General features: G+C 63.2%; 1 protein-coding gene across 4 annotated transcripts in view; it reads right to left on the bottom strand.

Moving 5' to 3' along the window:
- Positions 1-2,566, bottom strand: part of EGFL7 (EGF-like-domain, multiple 7) — a 10,046-nt gene extending 7,480 nt beyond the window's left edge. For all 4 annotated transcript variants that reach the window (XM_008573197.1, XM_008573195.1, XM_008573198.1 and 1 more), the window contains exons 1-2: positions 2,427-2,566; positions 809-899 (exon numbers count right to left, since the gene is read on the bottom strand). The gene's annotated coding sequence lies outside the window, so the exon portion shown is untranslated. The remainder of the gene's footprint in view (positions 1-808; positions 900-2,426) is intronic.
- Positions 2,567-9,567: the final 7,001 nt, after the last annotated feature.

The raw sequence follows: 9,567 nt of genomic DNA, 5'->3' as shown, positions 1-9,567 counted from the left end.
CTGGCGACCGCGCCGGAGCCCCGCCCCGCCCCGGGTGGGCGCGTCGCCCCCTACCCGCCGAGAGGCCCGAGCCGTCCCGCCCCGCCGCGTTGCGCAGGTGGGGAAACTGAGGCCCCGCGGCCGGGCAGTGAGTCAGCTGGAACCCGGGGCTTTTGACGCAAACCGGCCTCTGAGCGCCGCCGCGGCGCCCCCAGCCCCCTCCCTGAGTCCTCGGGCCTTCCCCGAGTGTCCGCAGCCGGGAGCGTGGCCGCTGGGGACGCAGGACCAGGGGGCCGTGTGGGGCGCCCACACTGACCGGAAGCGGGGGTCCCTTCGCTAGCTTTCAGCCCCCAGGCCGAGGACCGACCCCTGGGACCAGGCTCTGGCTAAAGCTGGCGGCGGCCCTGCAGCCACGCTCGGGACGGGCATCGTGACCCCCCGGTGCCCAGAGACCCAGTACTCGCCCGAGATCACGCAGCAGAACCGGATGGGACCAGGTGTGACACCAAGCCCCCGCCTAATGTCAGCTTGGGGGGACCTGCCAAGCTCCCCCCACCCCCCGGCCTCCTGGGGCACCCACCCCTCTCCACAGTCGCCTCTCTGTTCCGGACAGTAGAGGCCATCGCTGAGAGCTCCTCCCCATGAATTAATTGAGAGGCCCCCAGGGAGTTCCCTCACCCCCAGCCTCTCACCAGAGGCTCCTGGACTGGGCATCTCTCCTCTCGGTGCCTCCATTTACGAATTTACTACATGGGAACTATTACTATCATATCATTACATACCATGATTATTACAGCTCTTACAGTGCACGGGGTGGCTAGGGACTCACCTGGAGAGGAGGGATTCGTCATCCCCTGGACACTGGCGGCAGCTGCTCTTCTGGGAGGTGAGGGCCACCAGGGCCTCCCTGGTGCCAGGGGCTACATGTCAGAGACGGGTGGGGATTAGTGCTGTGGCAGAGTCTTGGCCGCCCTGAAGTCCAGGGTCTGGGAAGGGGCCTGGGATCTAGCCTTTGATGTACTGTGGGACCTCCGGCTGCACTAGGCCTAGAGACCCATATCCTGCACCTGTCCCCCACCCCATCATGTCCCAAGCCAAATGAGCCTCTCAGATCTGCCCATGGAAGAGTCACCAGCGGTGGCTTTTGCCCTCAGCAGGAGGGGGCAGGTTCAGCTCCCCATCGCTAAAATGGGGCTGTTGCCTCCTGCCCTGGACTCCCCGGAGACAGAGCTGGACGCGCTGCTGTGAGTGGCGTGAGAGGCCTCTCTTCCTGCCCTTTAGCGGCTACTGCCCTGGACCAGGGGCCTTGGAAGCCCCTGGCAGGTGGGTCTCAGTGTCTGGGGCAACTGTCATGGGGATGCCTGTAATTATAACTGCAGGGGGGGTCCCTGCATCTAAGCAGGGCAGCTCTCACCCAGCCCCAGGCAGCAGAGTTAAGAGTAGGGCCTAGGGGGACTCTGGGTGGGACAGCTGCCCTGCCCTGTCCCCTGCCCCATCCTCATCCCTGAAGCTCCAGCCCCTTGACCCTTTGGCTGCCCGCCTCCTCCTGTGCCTGAGTTGGAGCAGAAAGGGACAGCTTGTCCTGCCTGTGTCCCACCTGGGTGGAGGCTCATGTCTGCTTTCTTATCTGAAGAAGGGGCGTTCTTCCCAGACAAGCTTTCTGAGTGGACATGTAAGATGACAGGTGATGGTTCTGGGGGCTTTGGGACTGGGGAGAGGGAGAACAGGAGGCTTCCCCAGGGTACAAGGTGGGCTGACAAAATCACCCGTTTGCCCACACCACACCCCAGCAAATTGTCCCTGAGCTTGAGTCTCCCCAAAGTCAGCCCAGCAGGAGGTGGGGACTGCTCCTGGCCCCACATTCAGTGCCTCCAATGGACCCAGCTCATCCTGGCTAGAGATTTAGTTCCGGGGGTCTTCCCCCTGGTGCTGATCTCCCCAGACAGCCCCTCTCCCTGGATCCCCTTGGGAGTGCTCGTCCACCGCTGGGGGATGCTGAGGAGAAGACTCCGGCCCTTGGGACACCCCGGTCTTGGCAGAGGAGGAATGAGGGGCACGAGCCCCTCCCAGTGGGCCCAGCAAGCTGAGCTCCGCTGCCAACCACAGGGGCTTCTCTGGGGAGACAGAATGGGGCCAAAGGTGGGGCTCAAAGGGGGGCCTGGCTGTGTCTGGCTTCTCCTTTCTGGGTCACCACAGCTGCTGGGCAGCCAGGGGGTAAGTGTTGGAGTTGGGCAGATGAGATTGGATTCCAGACCAGGCCACCCATCAGCAGGTGCTTGACCAAGAGGCCTTGGTGGCTTCTTCTGTGCAGTGGGAATGGCCCCAATAGGAAGGTCCAATGAGGCCGTGCCGGGAGCGAAGCCCAGAGCTGGCACAGGCTGGAGTCACAGGTGCAGAGTCGCGGGGAGCCCACATGCCCTGCCCCACCACAGCCACCCCTGCCATACCTGATGCTGCCCGGACTCGGGCTGGGCCGTGGCCACCAATGCTGCCCCATTGGGCCAGGGATGGACCTTGCCCCTTGCTGGAGCCTCGGGCCCACCGGCCACTCCGAGGCACCTCCCTGGGTCTGCCTGCTGGGCCTGTCCGCTGGAGCCTCCATCTCAGCTGCCGTGTGGAGCAGCCAGCTCAGGACAGGGAGGCTCCTCCCGGGCAAGGAAGGGTGGCTTTTTATGCTCCATCCCGTGTAAATCGGGACTGGGATGGGCGCTTCCCGGCCGGACTTCCTGTGTGTGTCCCCTGCTGATAACGGGGATCCGTCAGTGAACAAACAGGAGGCTGAGGGGTGGGGGGGCCCACCAAGTGGGGGGGCCTGGCCGAGCTGCTGGGGGAGGGGGAGCTGTCCCCTGGGACTTGAGTCTAGCCCTTCAGCAGCCAGTGACTAGGCCGGGACTGAGCTGCAGCCATCTGGAGACCCTGGGGCTGTGGACCCAAGACTGTGGATCTCAGGCCTTCACAGTGCCGTGGGGCCATGGGAGCCAGGACCCTCCCCCAGGACACCCCCAGATGTGTGTGACACAGCGTGGGAGCCTAGAGGGGCTCCAGCCCGAGGGGTGGCCAGCCTGCTGGAGCTTTGACCCATGGAGTGGGTGGCGGGTGGCAGGACCCAGCCAGAAGGGACTTGGGGGTGGGCCAGATAGGCTGGGTGGTCTGAGAACAGCCTGCTCTGTGGGTCCCTGAGGCCCAGGGTTGGCTGTGGTAGGGGGTGACAGTAGGGGGCGGACATCAGCTCAGAGACAAGGGCCTTCTCTAGGAATCTGAGCAGTCTCCCTCCAGAAAGAGCTGCCAGTGGGGCAGGGAGCCCCTGTCCCTGGAGATGTGCAAACAGGGGCCGAACCCCTAGCCCTGCCTTGTCGGGTGCTCCAGGCTGACAACACTGGGACCTGAGGGGCAAAGTGTGTCCTCCCCTTCCTTGGGCTCATCCATGGTCTTCAGCAGATGGGGGTGGGGGGATGGAGGGGTGACGCAGAAACCTTTAAGTGGCCAAATCGGTGCCCCATCAAGTCCCTGGGGTCCCAGCCCCCAGGTCTGAACATCACTACACCATTGAGGTGGCAGTGGGAGCTGAGCTACCAGGGGCAACAGGGCGTGGCTGAGGACATGCCCGACCACACAGTCACCGAGGGCACCTGAGGAGCGGGCCTCACCCAACCCCGGCTGTCCTGCAGACATGAGCCCTGCTTCGGGGTCAGCCCCTGCCTGCCGACGCCTGGGACATTTCCCTGGCCCTGAGTGACTCCGGCTCCACCCAGCTGGACAGCTTGGGCCGAGAGGGAGGCCGGGACAGCTTGGGAAAGTCCCCGCTAGACTGACAAGCACAGGAGGGACACCTCACCCACGCTTGTTTGCCGGTCTCGCCAGTCAGCAGGGACCAGGTCCCCTCCCCACCCCCATGGCTACGGGACGGTCTGCTGCAGGCACCAGGCTGTGGTCAGGACCTGGGGCTTCAGCCCTTATGAGGGTGGCAGTCCTTTCTCTGGGCCTCAGTTTCCCTGTCTTCTTGGGGATAAGGGGCACCGGCCCCTACGGTGTGCCGTGTGCTGTAGGTGGCTCTTGGCACTCAGGAGTGTTGGTCTCAGTGGGAGGGGGTTGGGGACCTCTTTTTGGAGGTGTCCCCTGTCCCGAGGTTGGAGCTGACAGGTGGACCCCCCACCCCCATCTCTTCCTCACTAGATCACCCTGGGATGTGGCCCTCACCCCACTGGCCACACCCTCAGCACCTCTTGCCTAGCTCAGCCCCCGGCTCTCCCACTCACGGGTTCTTCCTGCCCAAAAGGGTCGAGGTGTCCCACCAGTGTGGAGGGTCCAGATTGGGCAGTGACCCCATCCCAGGAGGCGCCCCCTCTGCCCACCTCACCCAGGCCTACCCCTCTCTTCCCCAGCCCCCATGCCCAGAGATCTGCTCTGGCACCCTGGGTGGAAGAGCCAGTGGGCATTGGATCCAGCTAGCCCCTTTTGTGTGCAGACAGGGAAACTGAGGCTCAGAGAGGGAAGAGACTTGGCCCAGGTGAGCAGTGAGGCAGAGCAGAGCTGGACCGGTTAGCACAGGAACGGCTGCCTCTCTCTCTCTTCCAGTCTCTTTTCAGGGCACCCCTGCAATTGCTCCTGTGCCCCCAACCTGGGGCAGTCCCCCAGCATTGGTCCTGTCCCTGCCAGGGGATGGCTGAGGGCTGGGAGTAGCCAATCAGCCAAATACACGAAAGGGTTGGGGTCGGCCCGTGGCTCCCTTGGGAGAGCGTGGTGCTGACAACACCGAGTCGAGGATTAACGTCCCCCAGGTCATCTTTAAAAAAAAAAAAAATACACGAAAGTGTTAATGACCCTTTCACACTTGGCATATTGGGAAGTCTGGTGGGTTCCATGGTGGCCCTGCAGTGTGAGGGGCGCTCAGGGTCCTGGGTCCTCTGTGTCTGTCTTCCTGGCACTGGGCTGCTGACTTGTGTTGCTTGCTGCTCCCCTCCCGACAAGCTGTGCCCGCCCCCAGCCCCTCCCTAGTCAAGACGAGGAGCTACCTGAGGAACGGGGGCCTGGGCTCAGGGCTGCAGAGTGCCAGCCTTGCCCGGTGGCCACCTGGAATCACACCTCGTGCAGGAGCTGGGCTGGGGTCTGGTCTTGACACCCAAGGCACTTCAGGGACAGGAGGGGTGAGGGGTTGGCAGAGGGCAGAGGTGGGTGCTGCCTGACTCCCCCTTGGACTCCAGGAGGATTCTGGGGGTGTAGAGAGGGGTGGGGGCGCTTGCTGTCCCCTGGTCCCTCCGCAGGGTTCTTCAGTGGGTGGAGCTTGCTCCATGCTCAAGGCCAGGGGTGGGGGGGACACCACAGTGGGCAGGCGGGGTCCCCCCCGTGAAGGTGCACCCCTCCCGGGGGGGAGCCGCTCCTCCCCTCTGATGGAGTCTGTTTAGGACCGTCGAACACACACGGCCCTGCACGGAGTCACTTCTGGAAGAAGCTGGTGGTGCCTCCTGCCTCCTCCCCAGGCCCCCACATCTGGCCTCCTGCCCTCACCTCCAGGCCCAGCACAGAGGTGGAGACCTGGTGGGACTGGTCAGTGGCCTCCCAGCCGTGTGGCCCGTCCTCGTCTGGGCCACCGAGAGACCTGGAGCTAGGAGCCTCGCTCTGCTTGGGGATGGTGGAGTTCTGGTCCCAGCTTTGTGCCCACGCTGGGCCTCAGTTGCCCGCTCTGCCCCTGGTCAGCAGGGCAAGGCCGTCACAGCTGCCGTCCAGCCTACCTGTTCACGTTCTGGAGCTGGCTGTGCTGGGGCCGCGGCAGCCTTTCCTTCCCAGAGTGTGCTGGTCAGGCAGTGAGCAGAGGCAGGGGGCGGCCGGGGTCTCCTGGGACCCTCCTGGGACCCTCCTGGGCCCTCCTGGGACCGCTCACCACTGCGCTTTTGGCCTCTGCAGCCCCAGGAGAGGGCGGACCAAGCCCCCAGCAGAGGCCAGCGTGGGCATCTCAGGCTGCGCAAGGCTGAGGGGCACCGGGCGCAGCGTGTGAGCCGGCCTGCAGGAAGGAGAGACCAAAGCACGGGGCAGGGGAGAGATGGGGCTTCCTGTTTATCCCCCAGAGCGGCCGACTGGCCTGGGGACAGGATGGCTCTGTCAGCCAAGGCTGGGCCCAGCCTCACACCAGATGACTGGTCCCCAATGGGGCTGGAAGGGAGTTGTCCAGGCAGGCGTACCCCACGGGTCAGATGAACTGTCTGCCCCTGAGTGGGGCCAGTCCCAAAGGGAGCGAGGGGTTCGGATGGGGGGAAATGGAGGACCGCCCAGGCAGCCTGGGGTCTTCAGCTCTGCTTCTCCAGCCCTCTGCCCCTCCCCCTGTCCCCTGCACCGTCCCCTGACTCATGAAGCTGCTGTTAGAAGCCCCTGCATGTATGCTGTGTCTCAGGTCGTACCCGCTGAGTGGAGAGTTTTCCATTTTCAGACGAATCAGCCAAATCTCACAGATGGAAGACGCTTGCCTGAGGTCAGCCTGCGGGACACGGGGGCACTAGACATGGAGCCCAGGGCAGCCTGAGCATTGGAGGTGCTTGGGGGACCCTTTGCTCCCCAGCCTCCCTTCCTGGGGACTGTCACGCAGCCATGGTAGCCTTTCTGCTTCCTGTACACCCTGCTCAGGCCGAAGGCCTGGGAAGTGTCCGTGGCCTTTGCATCTGGCTTCTTGGCAAGTCCCCATGTGCTCTGCCTCCAGACGTGTCTGGAATTGTCCCCTTCCCCCCACCACTGCCCCCTGCCTTGTTCAAGCCTGGGTGACACCACCAGCCCTGTCCCCCATGCCTGGTCCTCATGAAGCTTCATAAGGGGTGACATCAGATCATGTGACTGCCTCTGAAGGCTCCCCATGACACTCAGGACTGAGTCTGGTCCCTTACACGTGTGGTTGGACCCTGACTCCCTGAGTGCAAGCTGGAGGAGCAGGGGCTGCCCTGTCCCTGGGATGGAGCCGGCACACAGCAGGTACACGAAAGTGCGCAGCCCCCACGCACCGGGCGTGTCACTGGAGGTGGCAAATTGCACTGCAGTGGGATGTTCACAAAGCATGTGTGCCCATGCAATTGGCAGCCCAGCCAGGAGACAGAGCCCCCGCTGCCACGGCCCCAGGGGACCTGTTGTCCTGATGCTGGTCGCCGCCCAGGCACATTGGGCAGACCCCTCTGTGCTGTTAGCGCCCCCGATGGGTGTCCCCGGGAGGCAGCACAGTGGGCGCCTGAGCTGCAAGTGCCGTGGGCTCCTCCCGGGCTGTGGGGCTGCTCTGAATGTCTCCGCGCTGGTCTCCTGGCAGACGGGCGACGTGGGAACGCAGCTCTCTTGTGTGACACACCCAGCACGGTGTCGGGACCATCAGCCCCCATCCTTGTTAGCATTTGCTATCGCAGTCTTTTTGTTTTAGCCGTTCTGATGACTTTGCAATGGTATCGCCGTCTTGTTTTTTTAATGTAGCGAGATGAAGAAAATGTTATTTTTTGGACAACAGAGTTTCTCCCTTGGGAAAGACTCATTTTGTGGGGGGACACCCGGTCAGGGGTGGGAGCCCCAGGTGGGGGCTGGGGAGCAGGGCAGAGTCTGTAAGTGGCTGTGTCAGGTCTGGGTGGGGGACAGACAGGAGGCCACCACAGGGAGGGGTCCTAGTTGCTCACGAGGTGGGCACTGGTGTTTGGGGCCCGTTCCCTCATGAGCCTCGCTGAGCAGGGGAGCCTCATGACTCAGCCCCAGACCCCACCCAGCGCTGCTGCCAGGCCTGGGTCTCCCTCGGGGTCCTCAGCCTCACAGCCAAGATCAGCTTCTTCTGGGATCCAGGCTTCGCCTCCCACCCCCGGGGGCGCCAAGGAAGGGGGCGTGCTTGAACCCCGGGGCTGCTCTCTGCACCTGGCGCCCTGGATGGAAGCCCCCCCTTGGTCGAGCTGAAATTCGGCAAGCCCAGTGGGGAGCGGCGTTAACACAGAGGGAAAAACATTTTATCTCCGGGTGGAAAGGGCAGCCCAGCCCCCACCCTGCCCGCTGGGGAGAGCCGGGAGCCAGGGACCCGGAGTGGAGGCCCGCGGGGCTGTGCAGCAGGCGGGTATCTGCTTGCGGGGCGGCCATGCTGCCCTGAGATGCTGGTGCCATAACCTGACCCCATTATGGAAGAGGACGCCAAGGCCCCAGGGGGACAACCACTTGAGGTCACAAAGCTTGTCACTGGCAGGGTCTGGACTCGAACACAGAGCCTCAGCGTTCCCAGCATCGCAGGGCACAGTGGGCAGGGCACCCCTCCCTGGTGACTGTCCAGGGGGACCTCTGGAGGGGTGTGGAGCCTCTCCTGGGGCCTCATGTCACCACTGCAAATTTGTCCCCTGCAGGTTGTCATGGGGCTACATGAGTTCAGGGGCATTAGGTGCCTCGAAGGCCTCTCTGCCTCAGTTTCCCCACTGTCAGAGCAGTGCATGGACAGTCTTGGGAACCCTGAGGAGGATCCAAAGGGATCTCCGGATTCCCAGGCATGGTGTGGACAGTTGTGCCTGGGGAAAGGGACGAGGGGTCCGTGGCTTCCACCAGATCCTCAAAGCGGCCTGTGACAACCTCCCACAACTTCGGAGCCCCAGGTGGGTGGCCTCTGAGGTTACTCCAGCCCCCACAGCCCACGTCCCTGAGCTCCAAGGTTGCCCATTATTATTATTATTTTCTAACATCCTTAAATGTAGAGAGAGAAAGGGAAAAAGGCCTCTGCCTGGCCTGGCCAGAAATCTCTGTTTCCTCTCGGGCAGGAAACAGGAAGTGAGTGTGCAGGGGGGTCGAGGACCAGCCCCGAGAACAATAGCAGCCCCTCCAGAGGGGAAGGGGAACTGCGTCAGGGGCCGGGAGGGGCGCAGGAAGCCTGACCTCTCTCCCGCGGCGACGCATCTGAGGGGCCAGGGCACACGTTCAGTCTCCAGTTCTGTTCCTGATGAGAAGCTCAAATGCTCGTTGCTGTGGGGGGGTGACCTCTGTCCCTGGGGTGTCAGGGCCCCTGGGGTCTTAGGGATCGTCTAGCTGTGCCCTCCTTTCACCTACGGGTAAACTGAGGCCCAGAGAGAGGAAGAGCCTGGCCTGGGGACTTGGGGTGTTAGGGGTCGATCCCCCATGGTCATCTTGGGAGGGGTGAGATTCTTGGCCTCAGGTTCTGTTTGGCATTGACGCCCACGGGCCCAGACACCCCCATTCCACCCATGTGTGATCTGGAGCAGGGCCTCCTGGGGGCAGGGGGCACGGAGGGGCCTCAGGCAGCTGGCCGCACCGCCTGGGCCACGCTTTCCCATTTCCCCCTGTGGGGGTGACCCTGGCCCGAGCAGGCCGGAGGGTGAGGTGGCTGCCAGCCTGTGCCCCCTTGAGCACGGCTGACTGTGCGGCGCTGGGCGGGCCCCATTTCCTGCGGGACTGTGGGAGCCCCAGAAGGGGCCAGCTGGTGGTTTCTTCTTATATCTTGATATAACAGCTTCGTTGAGACGTAGTTCACATACGTACAAAGCACCCATTTAAAGGGTACAAGTCGGAACAGATAAAGGGACACGAAAATCAACTACATTGTATATTGAGAAGTTAAAAGAAAAAGGAAAAAAGGGTACAAGTGGGTGG

This window comes from Galeopterus variegatus, unplaced genomic scaffold, assembly GCF_000696425.1.
Source record: "Galeopterus variegatus unplaced genomic scaffold, G_variegatus-3.0.2 Scaffold889, whole genome shotgun sequence".
Taxonomy (NCBI): Eukaryota; Metazoa; Chordata; class Mammalia; order Dermoptera; family Cynocephalidae; genus Galeopterus; species Galeopterus variegatus.
Note: the sequence above shows the minus strand (reverse complement) of the source record. Positions and strands in the feature narration are given on the sequence as shown.